Genomic DNA, 20,108 nt, shown 5'->3' with positions numbered 1-20,108 from the left:
TTATGTTATTATAATATCAATGTAATTTATCAATATAACTGATTTATTAAATGATCCACATTATTAAAATGAATATGCTAGAACCTTGTCATTTCAAGTACATTAATTCCATCACTGTAGTATACCACTGTTGAATAATTTATCAAGCAAACATATATCAAAAACAGTTGACCTAGCTGCATAACTTATCTCTATTAACCATATACAATTTTATTTAGTTGTAGCTTATCACATCACATGTGGATTCTAGTCAGGTGATATGTATGCCCTGCATCTGATGACTATTAGTTGATCAGGCACTTTTGTACTATTACATGCCAAGTGGTAACTTAGAAAATACAAGACTGGAAGGCCGTGATGCCTGGTGGTGATAAAGGAATATTAGTCACACCAGAACCAAATGAGAAGCCACAGAAAGACTGGAGAGGGGAGGCGGCCTCAGGCTCAGCAGCAGCGGTCGCCATCTGGGTTCCAGGACTCCACAGGACCTAGGAAATTAGTCTGAACAGGATAGAGGGTGCGCCAGAGAACCGGACAGCTTCTGGGACAGGCGGAAGCACAGAGCCGCTGAGGCAGTACCTTTTGCAGGCTGCAGACAGCCGGCAACCGTCCGGACCAGAGGACAGGTGTCCGCCTGGCTCGGGAGGCGGCCTCAGCCTCAGCAGCAGCGGTCGCCATCTTGGTTCCAGGACTCCCTGGAACTTAGGAATTTAGTCTGCACAGGTGAGAGTCTGCACCACAGAAGCTGACAGCTTCTGGGAACTGCCAAAGCAACACAGATTCTGAGGGAGGCCCTGTTTTGGGCCTTCTTCTTCGACCAGGAGGAGGTCCAAAAACAAGATATCTGCGCACCTTCCCTGTAAGAGAGCTTGCCAGCAGAGAGTGCTCTGAGCACTGAAACTCAGAGGAGAGAATCTGTCTCCCAGGTCTGCTGAGAGACGGTAACAGAATCACCAGAAGAACAATCTCTAAACAGAGTCAAATATAACTACTAACTCCAGAGATTACCAGATGGCGAAAGGTAAACGTAGGAATCCTACTAACAGGAACCAAGACCACTCACCATCATCAGAACCCAGCACTCCCACTTCGCCCAGTCCAGGGCACCCCAACACACCCGAAAACCTAGACCTAGATTTAAAAGCATATCTCATGATGATGGTAGAGGACATCAAGAAGGACTTTAATAAATCACTTAAAGAAATACAGGAGAACACTGCTAAAGAGTTACAAGTCCTTAAAGAAAAACAGGAAAACACAATCAAACAGGTAGAAGTCCTTACAGAAAAAGAGGAAAAAACATACAAACAGGTGATGGAAATGAACAAAACCATACTAGACCTAAAAAGGGAAGTAGACACAATAAAGAAAACTCAAAGTGAGGCAACACTGGAGATAGAAACCCTAGGAAAGAAATCTGGAACCATAGATTTGAGCATCAGCAACAGAATACAAGAGATGGAAGAGAGAATCTCAGGTGCAGAAGATTCCATAGAGAACATCGGCACAACAATCAAAGAAAATGGAAAATGCAAAAAGATCCTAACTCAAAATATCCAGGAAATCCAGGACACAATGAGAAGACCAAACCTACGGATAATAGGAGTGGATGAGAATGAAGATTTTCAACTCAAAGGACCAGCAAACATCTTCAACAAAATTATTGAAGAAAACTTCCCAAATATAAAGAAAGAGATACCTATGAACATACAAGAAGCCTACAGAACTCCAAATAGACTGGACCAGAAAAGAAATTCCTCCCGACACATAATAATCAGAACAACAAATGCACTAAATAAAGATAGAATACTAAAAGCAGTAAGGGAAAAAGGTCAAGTAACATACAAAGGCAAGCCTATCAGAATTACACCAGATTTTTCACCAGAGACTATGAAAGCCAGAAGAGCCTGGAAAGATGTTATACAGACACTAAGAGAACACAAATTCCAGCCCAGGCTACTATACCCAGCCAAACTCTCAATTACCATAGACGGAGAAACCAAAGTATTCCACGACAAAACCAAATTCACACATTATCTCTCCACGAATCCAGCCCTTCAAAGGTTAATAACAGAAAAAAACCAATACAAGAACGGGAACAATGCCCTAGAAAAAACAAGAAGGTAATCCCTCAACAAACCTAAAAGAAGACAGCCACAAGAACAGAATGCCAACTTTAACAACAAAAATAACAGGAAGCAACAATTACTTTTCCTTAATATCTCTTACCATCAATGGTCTCAACTCCCCAATAAAAAGACATAGACTAACAAACTGGCTACAAAAACAAGACCCAACATTTTGCTGTTTACAGGACACACATCTCAGAGAAAAAGATAGACACTACCTCAGAATAAAAGGCTGGAAAACAATTTTCCAAGCAAATGGTATGAAGAAACAAGCTGGAGTAGCCATCCTAATATCTGATAAGATTGACTTCCAACCCAAAGTCATCAAAAAAGACAAAGAGGGGCACTTTGTTCTCATCAAAGGTAAAATCCTCCAAGAGGAACTCTCAATTCTGAATATCTACGTTCCAAATACAAGGGCAGCCACATTCATTAAAGAAACTTTAGTAAAGCTCAAAGCACACATTGCACCTCACACAAAAATAGTGGGAGACTTCAACACACCACTTTCACCAATGGACAGATCATGGAAACAGAAACTAAACAGGGACACACTGAAACTAACAGAAGTGATGAAACAAATGTATCTGACAGATATCTACAGAACATTTTATCCTAAAACAAAAGGATATACCTTCTTCTCAGCACCTCATGGTACATTCTCCAAAATTGACCACATAATAGGTCAAAAAACAGGCCTCAACAGATTCAAAAATATTGAAATTGTCCCATGTATCCTATGAGATCACCATGCACTAAGGCTGATCTTCAATAACAAAAAAAAAAATAACAGAAAGCCAACACTCACGTGGAAACTGAACAAACTCTTCTCAATGATACCTTGGTCAAGGAAGGAATAAAGAAAGAAATTAAAGACTTTTTAGAGTTTAATGAAAATGAAGCCACAACGTACCCAAACCTTTGGGACACAATGAAAGCATTTCTAAGAGGGAAACTCATAGCTCTGAGTGCCTCCAAGAAGAAAGGGAGAGAGCACATACTAGCAGCTTGATAACACATCTAAAAGCTCTAGAAAAAAAGGAAGCAAATTCACCCAAGAGGAGTAGACGGCAGGAAATAATCAAACTCAGGGGTGAAACCAACCAATGGAAACAAGAAGAACTATTCAAAGAATTAACCAAACGAGGAGTTGGTTCTTTGAGAAAATCAACAAGATAGATAAACCCTTAGCTAGACTCACTAGAGGGCACAGAGACAAAATCCTAATTAACAAAATCAGAAATGAAAAGGGAGACATAACAACAGATCCTGAAGAAATCCAAAACACCATCAGATCCTTCTACAAAAGGCTATACTCAACAAAACTGGAAAACCTGGACGAAATGGACAAATTTCTGGACAGATACCAGGTACCAAAGTTGAATCAGGATCAAGTTGACCTTCTAAACAGTCCCATATCCCCTAAAGAAATAGAAGCAGTTATAAATAGTCTCCCAGCCAAAAAAAGCCCAGGACCAGACGGGTTTAGTGCAGAGTTCTATCAGACCTTCAAAGAAGATCTAATTCCAGTTCTGCACAAACTTATTCACAAGATAGAAGTAGAAGGTACTCTACCCAACTCATTTTATGAAGCCACTATTACTCTGATACCTAAACCACAGAAAGGCCCAACAAAGATAGAGAACTTCAGACCAATTTCTCTTATGAATATCGATGCAAAAATCCTCAATAAAATTCTCGCTAACCGAATCCAAGAACACATTAAAGCAATCATCCATCCTGACCAAGTAGGTTTTATTCCAGGGATGCAGGGATGGTTTAATATACGAAAATCCATCAATGTAATCCATTATATAAACAAACTCAAAGACAAAAACCACATGATCATCTCGTTAGATGCAGAAAAAGCATTTGACAAGATCCAACACCCATTCATGATAAAAGTTCTGGAAAGATCAGGAATTCAAGGCCCATACCTAACATGATAAAAGCAATCTACAGCAAACCAGTAGCCAACATCAAAGTAAATGGAGAGAAGCTGGAAGCAATCCCACTAAAATCAGGGACTAGACAAGGCTGCCCACTTTCTCCCTACCTTTTCAACATAGTACTTGAAGAATTAGCCAGAGCAATTCGACAACAAAAGGAGATCAAGGGGATACAAATTGGAAAGGAGGAAGTCAAAATACCACTTTTTGCAGATGATATGATAGTATATATAAGTGACCCTAAAAATTCCACCAGAGAACTCCTAAACCTGATAAACAGCTTCGGTGAAGTAGCAGGATATAAAATTAACTCAAACAAGTCAATGGCCTTTCTCTACACAAAGAATAAACAGGCTGAGAAAGAAATTAGGGAAACAACACCCTTCTCAATAGTCACAAATAATATAAAATATCTCGGCGTGACTCTAACTAAGGAAGTGAAAGATCTGTATGATAAAAACTTCAAGTCTCTGAAGGAAGAAATTAAAGAAGATCTCAGAAGATGGAAAGATCTCCCATGCTCATGGATTGGCAGGATCAACATTGTAAAAATGGCTATCTTGCCAAAAGCAATCTACAGATTCAATGCAATCGCCATCAAAATTCCAACTCAATTCTTCAACGAATTAGAAGAAGTAATTTGCAAATTCATCTGGAATAACAAAAAACCTAGGATAGCAAAAACTCTTCTCAAGGATAAAAGAACCTCTGGTGGAATCACCATGCCTGACCTAAAGCTTTACTACAGAGCAATTGTGGTAAAAACTGCATGGTACTGGTATAGAGACAGACAAGTAGACCAATGGAATAGAATTGAAGACCCAGAAATGAACCCACACACCTATGGTCACTTGATCTTCGACAAGGGAGCTAAAACCATCCAGTGGAAGAAAGACAGCATTTTCAACAATTGGTGCTGGCACAACTGGTTGTTATCATGTAGAAGAATGCAAATCGATCCATACTTATCTCCTTGTACTAAGGTCAAATCTAAATGGATCAAAGAACTTCACATAAAACCAGAGACACTGAAACTTATAGAGGAGAAAGTGGGGAAAAGCCTTGAAGATATGGGCACAGGGGAAAAATTCCTGAACAGAACAGCAATGGCATGTGCTGTAAGATCGAGAATTGACAAATGGGACCTAATGAAACTCCAAAGTTTCTGCAAGGCAAAAGACACCGTCAATAAGACAAAGAGACCACCAACAGATTGGGAAAGGATCTTTATCTATCCTAAATCAGATAGGGGACTAATATCCAACATATATAAAGAACTCAAGAAGGAGGACTTCAGAAAATCAAATAACCCCATTAAAAAATGGGGCTCAGAACTGAACAAAGAATTCTCACCTGAGGAATACAGAATGGCAGAGAAGCACCTGAAAAAAATGTTCAACATCCTTAGTCATCAGGGAAATGCAAATCAAAACAACCCTGAGATTCCACCTCACACCAGTCAGAATGTCTAAGATAAAAAATTCAGGTGACAGCAGATGCTGGCGAGGATGTGGAGAAAGAGGAACACTCCTCCATTGTTGGTGGGATTGCAGGCTTGTACAACCACTCTGGAAATCCGGCTGGCGGTTCCTCAGAAAATTGGACATAGTACTACCGGAGGATCCAGCAATACCTCTCCTGGGCATATATCCAGAAGATGCCCCAACTGGTAAGAAAGACACATGCTCCACTATGTTCATAGCAGCCTTATTTATAATAGTCAGAAGCTGGAAGGAACCCAGATGCCCCTCAACAGAGGAATGGATACAGAAAATGTGGTACATCTGCACAATGGAGTACTACTCAGCTATTAAAAAGAATGAATTTATGAAATTCCTAGCCAAATGGATGGACCTGGAGGGCATCATCCTGAGTGAGGTAACACATTCACAAAGGAACTCACACAATATGTACTCACTGATAAGTGGATATTAGCCCAAAACCTAGGATACCCAAGATATAAGATACAATTTCCTAAACACATGAAACTCAAGAAAAATGAAGACTGAAGTGTGGACACTATGCCCCTCCTTAGAAGTGGGAACAAAACACCCTTGGAAGGAGTTACAGAGACAAAGTTTGGAGCTGAGATGAAAGGATGGACCATGTAGAGACTGCCATACCCAGGGATCCACCCCATAATCAGCATCCAAACGCTGACACCATTGCATACACTAGCAAGATTTTATTGAAAGGACGCAGATGTAGCTGTCTCTTGTGAGACTATGCCGGGGCCTAGCAAACACAGAAGTGGATGCTCACAGTCAGCTAATGGATGGATCATAGGGCTCCCAATGGAGGAGCTAGAGAAAGTAGCCAAGGAGCTAAAGGGATCTGCAACCCTATAGGTGGATCAACATTATGAACTAACCAGTACCCTGGAGCTCTTGACTCTAGCTGCATATGTCTCAAAAGATGGCCTAGTCGGCCATCACTGGAAAGAGAGGCCCATTGGACACGCAAACTTTATATGCCCCAGAACAGGGGAATGCCAGGGCCAAAAAGGGGGAGTGGGCGGGTAGGGGAGTGGGGGTGGGTGGGTATGGGGGACTTTTGGTATAGCATTGGAAATTTAAATGAGCTAAATACCTAATAAAAAAATGGAAAGAAAAAAAAAAAAAGACTGGAGAGGTTCCTGAAAGACACACTTGGAGATCCTAGCTTGGGACTGGCAAATGAAGAAACAATGATGCTTAGTTCAGGAGTGAGAAGAGAGCATATCAGATAGCCTAGTACCCAGAATGAGCACCACTGAAGATTCTTGTCAAAACTACACTAAGGCAGCAGACCTGCAGAAGAGAAATGGAGCACACAACTAGACTAGAATATTTAGAAGTTGAGGAAGAGGACTTCTGATAGAGATCATCATTTATCCCCTATTCAGAAGGAACCAATGCTCAGAGTTTGCAGGTAGAGGTGAAAGAATATAGCTGATACAGGTGAGATGGAACCAGACAAAGAAATTGCTAGCTCTTAACAGTTGCTTTCCCCACATATCACTAGTCCCTAAGTCTAAGGGTCTGTGAAGATATTAGCTTGCGTTTATAACAAAGATCATAAACTTGGTAAAATAGGTGACTCAGAAGGACTCGAATTACTCAAGTGAGCTCTGTTTAAGCACATGAACCATTAACAGTGGTACTCAGCCTTCCTAATGCCCTGACCCTTCATTACAGTTCTTCATGTTGTGGTGACTCCAACCATAACATTATTTTCTTGCTACTTTGTAACTGTAATTTTCTACTGTAATGAGTCATAATATAAATATCTGATATGTAAGATATCTAGTATGTGACCCCCGCCCCCCGAGAAGGGGTTGGGACCCACAGATCAAGAGTCACCGCTGTTTTAGCTTCATAAGACTGTCCTCTGCATGAAAAGTTCCCTAATTGAAGCAGAGAAAGTCAATTGTCAAGTGGGTTAATACATGAGAGTAATTTGACCTTTACTGCTGGCTTTGAAGCTGAAGAAGGCCACACCCTAGGAAGAAGTTCTGTGGAAGTTGAAAATCGGAACCTTCCAACATCCAGCAACAGAACCTGGACTACTGTCTCACAAATGCAGAGTACTGAGTCCTAATACTAGAAGCAGAAGCAGATTGCATCTGAGCATTGGCTTAAGTACAGGACTCAGATGTTGTATGCCTTATGAAACTAGCTAAGTTACCAATTCTCTGACATGCAGAACTGTGCAATAAGAAATGTTTGGTTGTGTTTAAGCCACTCAAATTATAGTGATCTATTTTAGGAGATAGAGGGATCTCAGATTGGAAAGAAACCTGTAACTATTGACACATGGATGTCATAAAAGGAATTCTAGTCACCGTCCTTTCCTTCATCCTGTCTCTCTGTTGAGAAGATATTATATTCTCACAATACTGGAGAATTCAACACATCTCATGCAGAAAGAGGGCAGAAAGGCCTTAGTTACCTCCTTGAACATTCTTTGAAGAACGCTGAAACAACCTTTTTACAAATATTGTGAGCCCCCCAAAATAATAACATGTGTTTTGATTGTTTCTCTGTGTGTATGTATGGGTATATACATTTTAATGTCTCTTTACAAAAACAAAGCATAGTGCACTAATTTTCTTCATTAAATTATTTTAGGTTAATACATTTCAGCTTAATTGCATAAAATTTCTTTGAAAATTGTCATCAATTACAACTAATTTAGCCTCAAATTATAGTAATTGGGAAGTTGAAAGAAAGTTGTAATAAGAAGTAAGTATTTTTGGTGAGCTGTAACATATACACAACATGAGATCTGTAAGCATTGGAAAGAGGGGCAACTAAGCATGAGTTTATATACAGATAAAATTAGATGAATTTCAGAGAAGGGGAAAAGCATCCTCTTTTTAAAATTTTTATTGATTCTTTGTGAATTTCCCATCGTGCACCAAACTTCACTCATTTCCCTATCCCTCCATATCTGTCGCCTACCCTAAACCTTAGACCCTAAAGAAAACAAAACAAAAGAAAAACAAAACAAAACAAAATCTCACCATGGAAGCTGCTGAATGCCATACTTTTTCACACACTTTTGTCCAATGTTCATTGCAATGATGCATTGATCAGGTTTCAGACCTGTGGCTTTTCCACTTTCAAGACTGGATTCTCACCTAGACTCCTCTCAGATCTTCTGGTGTTGCCCAGTGTCATGGAGATCCTGTACCTTTGGTTCTGCAGGACTTGCTTCTTCAAGTGCCCCGGCAGTTCACAGATAGAGTAGGTACCAATCTATTCTCAGTGATAATACTTCCTCTGAATGGCAACTTTAAAAGTAGCTCAAATGCCGATGCTTCCACATTGCATTTATAACTGCATTGTGACTGCTTTAGCTGTGTGGTCTCATGTATTTTGATGAGTCCGAAGGTCACTAAGGAGGGACTCTAGCATATCCCCTTATCAACCACGACTTTCACATTTACCTTCAACATTTCTCAATTACAGTTAGTTATTATAAGTGCTTGGAATGGTGTGAAGACAGACATATTGAGGTTGTGGTAGATGAGTTTAAAAATACAACACTGTGAAGCCATCTATTGTTATTATCTTTTCTATTAATTACCTCACTCATATACTACCAAAGGGACACTCATTCTAATCAGATTTTATACTATGATAATATGATTTTAAGTCATCTTCCTGCTATCACATTGAGTCTAGGCAGTAATGGTTAGTAATGTACAATCTTGAGAAGTTATTTAAGTTTACGTTGATCTTCAAAAATAGGGACTGCCACCCAATTTCACAGAACATGTCTTGTCATTACCTCTAAGAAGTACACTAAATGATGTGATGTTGCAAAGGCACTTGAGAGGAGCCCTTGATGTGTAGAGCCATCCTCCTTCCTCTTATTCATAGTGCCACATCCTATGAATTGTTACCTGTAGCCAACTGAGAATCAGAAACAGCAGTGATAACTTATAGGAAAAAAAATCATAATCTTTATGCTGTGCACTTTTCTGAGAAGTATAGTTAAATCTCACACCAATTATCTCTCCCACCCTGGACATATTTGCTCTGTCAGTACGCTGTGCTGTGACAATAACCCTGTCCCTTTGTTTAACCTCTTCACATAACTTCACAGTTATCAGAGCACAGGTCGTGTTATCAGAGTTCTAAGCAGTTGTGTTATCAGTTCTGAACAGTTATCTACCATTTACTTAATAATGACCCTAAAAACCAAGAATATTGACATTGACATTAGTAAGAGAAACTGAGAGGCTGGAATATTGTTGTGATACAATATAGGGACAGATGCCAGCTATGATTTTAAGCATCTATTAAAACACTTAAAGAATATTACTCACATAAAAAGGGACTGGTCAGCTATTGGTCACAGGGCCCCCAATGGAGGAGCTAGAGAAAGTACCCAAGGAGCTAAAGGGGTCTGCAACCCTATAGGTGGAACAACAATATGAACTAACCAGTACCCCCAGAGCTCATGTCTCTAGCTGCATATGTAGAAGATGGCCTAGTCGGCCATCATTGGGAAGAGAGGCCCCTTGGTCTTGCAAACTTTATATGCCTCAGTACAGAGGAAAACCAGGGCCAAGAAGTGGGAGTGGGTAGGTAGGGGAGTGGGGGGTAGGGTATGGGTGACTTTTAGGATAGCATTTGAAATGTAAATGAAGAAAATACCTAATAAAAAATTTTTAAAAAGGGACTGGTATAATAACCTATCAATAAATATGAGCAAGATTTTTTGTGAGCATGTATGTGATATGTGCATACTCATTCTTGTGTATGCCAACAAGGATTCATGGGCCACAATGAGGACAAGCAGACTTTCAACCCCCACTTTCTACCTTGTTAGATTTGGGGTTATTTTGTGATTCACTGCTGTATGCAACAGGATAGCAGGCTACAAGTTTGCAAAGATTCTCCTGTGTGCCAGGATTACAGATATGCATGACAACATCTGGCATTATTGGGTTCAAAGATCGGAACCCAGTCATTGCTTATTCAGCAAACATTTTACCCACTGAGATGTTGCTTCAGAACGATTTTTATCTGTAGTAACACCAGGAATGAAGGACTCAATAAGGTAAGGAATTCACAAATGCTACAATATTTTGGAAAACTGGGTGGAAAAAAGAAGTGAAGGGAGATCATTAAGTAGTGGATGAAACTACTGAAAAACACTCTAATGCCAAGTGTCGGGGTGCACATGAGCATTCCCTCTGCCACACTTGCTGTCATGTTTTTAGTAAGTTTTAAATATGAGCAATATTCACTAGTAGGCTTAGTTAAATTTAACCAAATATTAGACTCAAGACCACATTGTACTTCACTATATATATATGTGTGTGTATATATATATATATATATATATATATATATATATTCTCTCATATATTACAACCTGACCACACTTTCTCCTTCCTCCACCCCTCTCAGACACTCCTCTACCTCCTCTATTCCCAAGATTTACTCCCTTTGTTCCTTGCAGAAAATAGCAGGCTTCCCAGGGATATCTACCAAATATACCATAATGAGTTACAGCACGATAGGGAAAAATTCTGATATTTGGCTGGGCGAGTTAACCTAGTAATAAAAGGGTCCCAAGAGCAGGCAAAAGAGATACTCCCCTTCAGTGTTATGAGTCTCACAGACTACACAACCATAACATATGTGCAAAGACCTAGCTCAGACACATACAGACTCTGTAATGGCTGCTTCTGCCTTTGTGCTCCTACAGTCTCTCCTCCATGAGTACAATGTTATTCAAGCTCCATCTAATTTTTGAATGTGGGTCTCTGCATAAGCTTCTTTCAGTTCCTGGATGAAGACTCTCTAATGATCGTTGGGCTAGGCTCTGGTGTACGAGTATAGTAGAATATCATTAGGTTATATTGGTCCATCCTGGGTCTCTGGGCTATTCAACATCTGTTCCCTGGCTTTCCGGGCAGTGTCAGGAGTGGGTTTCTTCTTGTTAGGTGGAACTTAAGTTCTGTAGTCCACACTTGCACCAGTAGTCAGAGAATTTAGATGGGAATGAGAATTCAACAATAAGATAATCTTCTTCCTGGGAGGTTTTTCACTTTACCATGGTGTAGTCAGTGCCTTTAATAAAGAATTTAATGTAGCATGCCATGAATTTTAGGCAACTCTATAACTGAGCAACATCTTCAGCCTTCTTTTAGTTTATGGTGAGACAAGGTGACACTAGGTTGATCAGCTGACCATGGACTTTTTTTAGTTCCTGGGTGCTCCAGAACCATTCCGAAAATGAGTTTTGCTAGTTTTACTAGGCCATGTATAGAAGGACCCAGTCTCCTATAGTTTCTCCATAGATGTAACTTCTAAAGTCCCCATAAGGGAAATCTATCTGTCTCTGTCTCTGTCTCTGTCTCTCTCTGTCTCTCTCTCTCTCACACACACACACACTCACACACACACACAGCCAAAAGTGACAGTTTTTCACTAGCATTTATTATCTCAATGAATGTGCACTTCCCCAGAAGAGATCAGTGTTTACCACCACCAGTGCTGACTCATAGTACAGATGGCACATGTCTGTATCAACTCATATTGGAGCCACAGTGCTGGGGGTGTGGGGGCTCAAAAAGACAGACTCCTGAGGTTTGCTGACTAGTCACTCTAACCTATGTGGTGAACCTCAGGCTAGTGAAAGGCCCTGACTTAAAAAGGAGTATATAACACTTGATGATCTCAGAACTAAGCACACACACACACACACACACACACACACACACACACACACACACAGAGAGAGAGAGAGGGGGGGGGCAGGGGAGAGGAATACATTCACATTATACACACTCATATGGATCTACATCCATTCATACATACTAATAAAGAAGTCACAGTTACAACTGTGTTTATAGGTGGAGACTCTAGATAGATAAAGTTAAATGAAACCTCTGGTTGAACCCTAATCTACTATGACTGATGTTCTTCTATGAAGGCTAAGACAGACAAATACAGATGGCATTCCCTATGGAGAAGGAAGAAACTATTCTGCCTGTATCCTTGTCCTGGATTTCAGCCTCCAGAGTTCTGTAAAGTTAACTGTGTGACTCATGAGTGTTATAAAGGCCTTACTGAACTAATTCATGAGTGGGTAGGGTCCCATTCTACCCGGGAGGCTTCTTCTAATGTAGTAAAAGATGGCATTGGCATTTCATGAGCAAGGCTTTTACCAGTGATGGTACCCCTCTGAGGAGACTTACTATCCTATTGAGAGAGTTTTACAAGCAACAAAAGCCAGGAGAATAGTTAGTATTGTTTCTGTCTGGAGAATGTATAACAAATTCATCAGAGCTCAGGGGACCAAATTGGATTCACAGACTAAGAATCAGGTGAGAACTTCTAGTCTTTATTATTATGCAATTTGCTTAAAAGAAATAATATTTAAAATGTTGTCCTCATTTTCAGGCACTGGCTTGTAAAATGGCCTCCTTTTTATTTGTTTTCTTTAACTTTCTAATCCTCACAGGTAAATAAATTGAATTTAATAAGCTACAATTCTTCACTTCCGGCCCACCTGCTTACTACTTTCATCTTGGAAAAAATTTGGTCAATAACAAAGCACTTTAAATAAATCATAAAGGCTTTGGTCATTCATTTCACAAAAAGAGTTCAGCAACCTCCTTTTCTTTACCATTCTTTTAATCAAATGCTAAATTTTATTTTGTTTTAACCCAGATGATATTATGGAAGTTATGCCATTCAAATATTTTCCCTAAGAGCCTTACATTAATTGAATTTATACAGGCACCTCCAACCTGCATATGGGAACGTTTAAGAATCTCTACATAATGGCTTACATCACAGTCACTTGTTCTGACAAGATGGCTTTCAAGCTTTTAAATAAAGTATTCTCAGACGTTTGGCAGATAATTTAAGTCAGGCAAGTCTTATTTATATTTCTCTTCCCAAACCATTTTACAATTTTTCATCTTGAGAAATTATGAAACCAGTCTAAATCAATATCCATAAAAACATAAGAATTATAGCTTAAAAGTAAACAGCGGTAACTTTGAAAGCCATGGTGGTGTACCACTCCAATCCTCTTCCAAGAACAGCACCTGATTTGAGGAAGTCTTCTGGTGGATATCCTGCAGTTACAGGTCCCTCAGGACCAAGCCCAACCTCCTGTCAATATCCTCTCCCGGGCTTCGCCAAGCTTATCACTGAGCACAGTGATGCTGTTCGAAGGGCTATTTTCTTCGTCAGGAAGCCCAACACTCTGCCGTTGCTGAGCCTCATGCTCAACCTTTGTTCAGAACTTCAGAGAATTCCAGAATCCCTCCACCTAACCCTCATTCTGTGTCTCCTCGCTGAAGCATCAAACTGCTCTTTTGAAGTGAGCTTCCCCCTGCCTGTCTCTCTTACTTGTTCTCTATCATTCACAGGCCATTTCCTCTTAAATCTCTCACTCTATAATACTGCTTCAGAAGAAGCCCACTTGCTATGAGACTATCTGTCCAAGCTATGGGTAAAGAATGGCATTAGAAAGGGGATTGGAACGATGGTACCTACCACTTCTCCACTCTTCAGGGAGACAGAAGAGATCCATTCATGTCAGACTCAAATATAAGAAAGTATTTCTTGAGGATTTTGCTTTTGTTAGTTTGTTTGGTGCTCTTTTGGGTGTTTAAAATAATTGATGGGAATAGATGAGGATGATCTCTCAAAATGAGCAAGTTAACCCTATGAAGGACAGAGTTGGACTATTCAAAACATTTACCTTAAACAATCCTCATTGGAGCAAAGTGTGTTTAGATTTCAATTAATGGGGGATGGCAGGAAATAAGCAAGGTGACAAGGTGAAATGAAATCTTCAAACAGTGGCTTGATTAGCCTTCAGGTCTCAGAATAAAATTCTGAGCCATTATTATCACCTTTTGAATAATTTCTATCTTGAGACAACACATCCAAGTAGGGAATGTCTCTTGTACCCTGGCATTTTCTGATACTCTTTCTCCCTGTGTGCCCTGGATAGTCCCACCAGACCATGTCATGCTGAGATTTAATGTCTCCCAGGGTTTTATCTGAACAGATATGTTTTGTATTCTCAAGACCCTCACCTCGTTTTCAAATCAGCTTTCCTCCATGTGACTTACTTAACTAGTAAGGTGCCTCTATCCCTAGAGTGGGAGGCACCTTGCTCGACACTAAGTTCTCCATGCCCCATTCATTGAACTCAAGGTCAGCAGTATTTTCTCAAAAGTCCAAGTACATTATCATATTTGTCCAGAAACTGCTTTGATCTTCTGCTTGCATGTTTTGTCTATGCCATAAGCTCCCCGTTTTCCCTTGAAAGTACTGACATTTTGCAACAGAAAAGCTGAAGGAAGGAAGATTTCTGATTGCTGAGTGTCTTTCTCCTGAGGCAGTCAGCACCATAAAAACCATCTGCTTTAAAGGAAAAGAAAACAAGGAAAATACCAAGAAAGGGGAAGGACCATATCATTCTGTCACCTCAGCATGTGTCTAGACAATAAATTAAAGTTTTAAAGTTGATAGAAGACATTAGAGGTTTCTCATCCAAGTCTTTTCCAGTCTTCTCTGATACATGACCTTGACAGATGGTCAAATAAGCTACATAATACAGTGACAGATACTCACTTCCTCATCAAGTGCACTCTAGAATGCTTACAGATCTCAAACAGTCCATCTATCCCATCATGCGATAATCAAGGGCAAAACTGGTCCTGAAGCAAAACACTAGACAGGTATGCCGAGCTAGTTTCTATAAGCTTCAATTTCTCCATCTGTAAAAATAGATATGATAATATCTATGTTTTAAAGCAGTAGAGAATTAGAAGGCAGGCTCCTTGATGCCTTCATGTGTGTGTCCTTTTACTAATCGGGTATAGAAATTTTCACATTTGTTAAACTTAAAGTTAATTTTGAATTGAGATGAATGCATTTTAAGTACACAGTGTTTATTTCCTGATAGGTGTTTGCTAATTTGATACACCCTAAAATATAACATTCAATAATGATTCAAACTCATTCATTTGTGTGTATTCTCTTAAAATATCCACTGAGCACTTACTCGAAATTACCTTTAAATATAACAAATGTGAAAATTTCAATGACCAATTAGTAAAAGTGCATACACATGAAGGCATAAAGAAGTGTGCCTTCTACTGTACACAGAGAGGGAAGGGGAAGGGAGAGAGGGAAATAGTGTGGGGAGAAGAGGGGAAAATGGAGAGATAAAGATGGGGAGAGGAAGAGAGGAAGGGAGGAGGACCCTTTGTGTGCTATTTTGTAAAATAAAGAATAAACATTCAAAGATTTTCATCCATTGTCCTAGTCTCTGTTAAGGGATAGTTTTTTCCCTGTTAAAATGGATATCATTAAAAATATCTTTTTTAAACTTAGTTTTAAACCTATCGACAAAGGACTTACGTTATTTTAAATTTGTATTCATGTTACATAAAATAACGGCTGCAACTGGGTTCAAATTTCTGCTGTTTGCACAGTCTCTCATAGTTTTTAATGTGTTGTTATATCTGTTATATGTGAGGAAAATAAGTTTTCAAAGAAATTATAATTCATTTCTTTCTAGAAACCTGTGTTTGAAGTTATTTGGATAACTTGATAGGGTTTGCAAATGCTCTTTCTCAGCCAGCTTAGTCTGCTTTTCATTTTTAATGATGTGATTTCCCACACTGGTTAACTAGAAAGGGAAAGCATTTACTTTGGCTTACGGTTCTCATCCAGTGTCAGGCTGCATCTGGTGATTGGTTTCTTGGTGGGAGAGTTCCCAAAAGATACAGAACATCAGATGGTGAGAGAGACAGGAGAGCAAAGGAACTCAGGGTGTCTTGGAGAGGCTGAAAGAGAACCATCCATCCTGTGGGAAGAAAAAAACGAGAGAATGTGGGAGGGGCCAGGTATCCTATATAATAGTCCACCTTGAACTTAATCGAGCTCTGTGAAGCCAGCATCAATCCTTTTATGAGCGTGAATGACAAGCTATATAGAAATTGTTGCATCTCCAAACTTGCTGCTATAGTAAAGACCTTCAAGGGCAGTGCACCGTCCCTTTAAGGAGTCTGCTATTTTGCATTCAGTCAACTGGCCCTTTGCTCCTCTGCCCAGAACACAGTCACTTCCTCCTTTTTCCATTCATCAATCTGAGTTCTCCTCTCTCCCTGCTCCTTGCCTTCTGGTTTAAAGAATCTGCCAGTGAACATTGCTTGTGTGCATTGTCGTTTAAAGCAGGCATAGAATCCTGACAATCCAGGTTTCAGTGGGGACATGCTTGATCCCAAGTGACTCCGCTTTATAAAAGTGGACCCTTTAGGACTTTTCACCCAACTGTGTGTCAGAAGAGCACATCTGAAAGAATATTCAGAAAATCCTGTTAGCGATGCCACTCTAAATCACACACCTAGAGAATTCCTCTACCCTATCAGAATCTCTTTCTTAAATCTTTCGAACTTGAATATTTTATTTATGTGATTGTAAATGTGTGTTTTGATCCTTAACTCACATGATTGACTCGCCTCCTGTCTATTCCCTAAGAAAAAATAAAGCATTAGATTTTAATTTCCTCAGCTATAACCAAGTAAAGCTCATTGACATTTTATAGTATTCAGAAAACCAAAGTCAAAGGTAAAAGAAAAAACAAACAAAAAAAAAAAAAACCAAAAAACAAAAAACCAGAGGTACAATGGATTGAACAGGACAGATAAGAGCCTACCTCGACTGCATTCATAGCTATCTCCCTCTCCCCCCCTCCCCCACCCCCGAAGCCTTCCCACCCCACTGTCAAAAGTAGCATCCTTTAGACACACCAGCTGGACAATAGCACTAGTCACAGGACCTCTGTGCCAAGTAAGCACTTCCTGTCTCCACACATTCACCAGCAGCTACAATGTCAGGGGCAGAAAGTAACGAGGCAGGCACTTGTCCCTCAAAGAAAGAAGAAATGTCACTCTCCCTCTGTGAATAGATGTGGTTGTTTGCAGTGTCTCTCTTGAAAGCTTCATTCTCTGAAGTACAAGCTGTGAAGCCAAGGCAGATGCACAAGCTGGGAAGCTTTCCAAAGTCATCATAGAGAAGCAGGGGGTGCTCAGCATTAGTGCCTCCATCTCTCAGCCTCAGTCAGCCTGGCTGGCAGCAATGAAAAGTAGACAGTTGCCCAGAGGCTCGGAAGGTAGGAGCTGAGCATCCTGACAGACACATCTAGCCAGTTTCTCAGTTTGCAGTACTGATCAAGTTTCCCCTGACAGCTGCACACATTTCACACAAGCAAAATGTTCCACTGCTGAGATGACAGCTTGAGTTTGTCCGGATAAACGATACCCCGGGAACACACACAGTCTCAGATGAGCCTCACTGCGCCACAGTTCCAGGGGAGAGATGCCTAAGCAATTGCCACTGCTACTGATTCCAGCAGAGGTGGAGGGAGACACTGTGTGTGTTAACTGCTTCACCAATTTCCGTCGCATTCCCTGACACTCCAGATCCCGAGAAAGTAAGGAATAAATTATGCAGACAATGTGTCCCCTTGATAGAATGCAGGGGGATAACAGGTGCACCGTCCTCGCCATCTACAACAAAACATTTGCATATCTTAGGGGTTTCTTTAGCTTCAAGAGTGTAGTTCACTACTTTTTCTTGTAAGAAGTCTTCACAGCTGAGTGCCAACGTTGTTTCTTTATCATATGTTACCAGTGATCTCCTCCTTTGTGCAGGTGATTCTGATAGTGAAGTGGGTGACCCTGTAGAGAGGCTGGCAGACAATAAGTGTGGGTGGTCTTAAGCACCGGTTTAGAGATGTAACCCAGGAGAATGAGATGCTTCGTCTCATGACAACTATTCCAAAGTAAAGGCTTTGAGAGCCTACAGAGTAGTGGAAGATGAGGATGAGTATAATGCTGGTGCCCTTGCTTGTGTAGTAGCAAGAGTTAAATGGCATGATTCTTTGACTCTTTCCCCTGGATTTCTCATTGTTCCAAGATTTCAAAGCATTTTAACATCATGCTAGGAGCCTGCTCTTGCTGCTGGCTTTGTTTTTTTTTTTTTTTTTTACCCAAGTGGGAAAAGAAATGTACTTGAGAATGTTAAATTCTAAAATTTTGAACAAAGATCCTTGAAATCTCATCATGATTCTCCTTTACATAGACCTCCAGTTCTCTCTGCACACGGAGGCATGTGGCATGCCACCCTCCCAAATCATGCAATATTGCTTCTATTCTTTACAAGTCATTTCCACTTCTTTCTACTTATATATAATTGGCGACATTTCTACTTATACTTTGGTCCCTGCTTCTCCTTTATGCATCTTTGATCACAACATTATTTCACCCTTATTTCTACACCTCTATAACTGGACTTTGAATATCCCTCTCCAGAGATGGAATCTGCTTTCCAGTTCTTGAATATCATCTGTTTTCTTAACCCACTACAGGCAACAGAAGCATACTGCGGTACTCACTCACTCTGAGTCTAGGCTTCAAGTGGCCATGAGAGCTTCCACTCTGTCTGAGACACAGAGTGTTTGTGACAAAGCCCATAGTGGACTGTTAGAAAATGTCAGACCAAAGACTGGGGAATGGATAAAGGGCATATAGCACACGTGTGAAGACAGGCCTTTGAGTCCCCAGAACATGGATCTGCCGTAGGAGTATGTGTTTGTTATCCTAGAGCACCAACATTAGACTGGGATCAGAGATGAGAGAATCCTGCATACACAGTGTCTGTTGGGTGTTCAGCTCCTGCTCAGCCAGCCTGTGGCCAGATGTGTACTTTTCATTGCAGCCAGCTATAAGGGTTGCCTTAGTCTGGATTTCGATTCCTAGACAAAGCATCATGACCAAGAAGTTGGGGAGGAAAGGGTTTATTCGGCTTACACTTCCATACTGCTGTTCATCACCAAGGAAGTCAGGACTGGAACTCAAGCAGGTCAGGAAGCAGGACCTGATGCAGAGGCCATGGAGGGATGTTCTTTACTGGCTTGCTTCCCCTGGCTTGCTCAGCCTGCTCTCTAATAGAACCCAAGAATCCCAGCCCAGAGATGGTCCCACCCACAAGGGGCCTTTCCCCTTGATCACTAATTGAAAAAATGCCTTACAGCTGGGTCTCATGGAGGCATTTTCCCAACTGAAGCTCCTTTCTCTGTGATAACTCCAGCCTGTGTCAAGTTGACACACAAAACTAGCTGAGTCTAAGACAGAAACTTCCCATGAGACCTCCCATCCCACACTAAAGAATCAGTGCTTTGTTCAGTTAAAGGAAAGCAGAGTTAGGTCAAAGAGATATCTGCACTCAACACTAACTTATGCTTTCATCACCTGTGAGCTCAGTGGTAACTTTTCTGCCCTGGTTTGCTTGTTTGGCTGACAACATTTCTTTATTTGCTTTTGCCTGCCATCCCTTAATGTTACTCCATCCTATCTTCTTCTGTTGGCATCCCAACAGGCCTGCATCCTTCATTCAGAAATTCCTTCTCAGTCAAATTTACCTGGTTACCTGTTAGCTGTAATGTCATTCTTATGGCTTCTGTACCTCTGATCTTGGAGAGTCTCTGCTGA

General features: G+C 40.5%; 1 protein-coding gene and 1 long non-coding RNA gene across 7 annotated transcripts in view; one reads left to right on the top strand and one right to left on the bottom strand.

Moving 5' to 3' along the window:
• The window catches only part of Nkain3 (Na+/K+ transporting ATPase interacting 3), a 669,681-nt gene that overhangs the window by 419,447 nt on the left and 230,126 nt on the right, over nt 1-20,108 (top strand). The window lies entirely within an intron of this gene.
• Gm11872 lies at nt 11,814-18,345 on the bottom strand. Of its 2 annotated transcripts, none has more exons than XR_003955372.1 (3): nt 17,367-18,345; nt 16,265-16,420; nt 11,814-15,326 (listed from the first exon to the last, which is right to left on the bottom strand). It is a non-coding gene; the product is annotated as a predicted gene 11872 (long non-coding RNA). The 2 variants fall into 2 exon arrangements; XR_003955373.1 differs by having other exon boundaries at nt 16,275-16,420.

The sequence above is a fragment of the Mus musculus genome, chromosome 4 (assembly GCF_000001635.26).
Source record: "Mus musculus strain C57BL/6J chromosome 4, GRCm38.p6 C57BL/6J".
NCBI classification, from domain to species: Eukaryota; Metazoa; Chordata; class Mammalia; order Rodentia; family Muridae; genus Mus; species Mus musculus.
The sequence above is the reverse complement of the archived record's forward strand: the minus strand, read 5'-3'. Positions and strand labels throughout refer to the sequence as shown.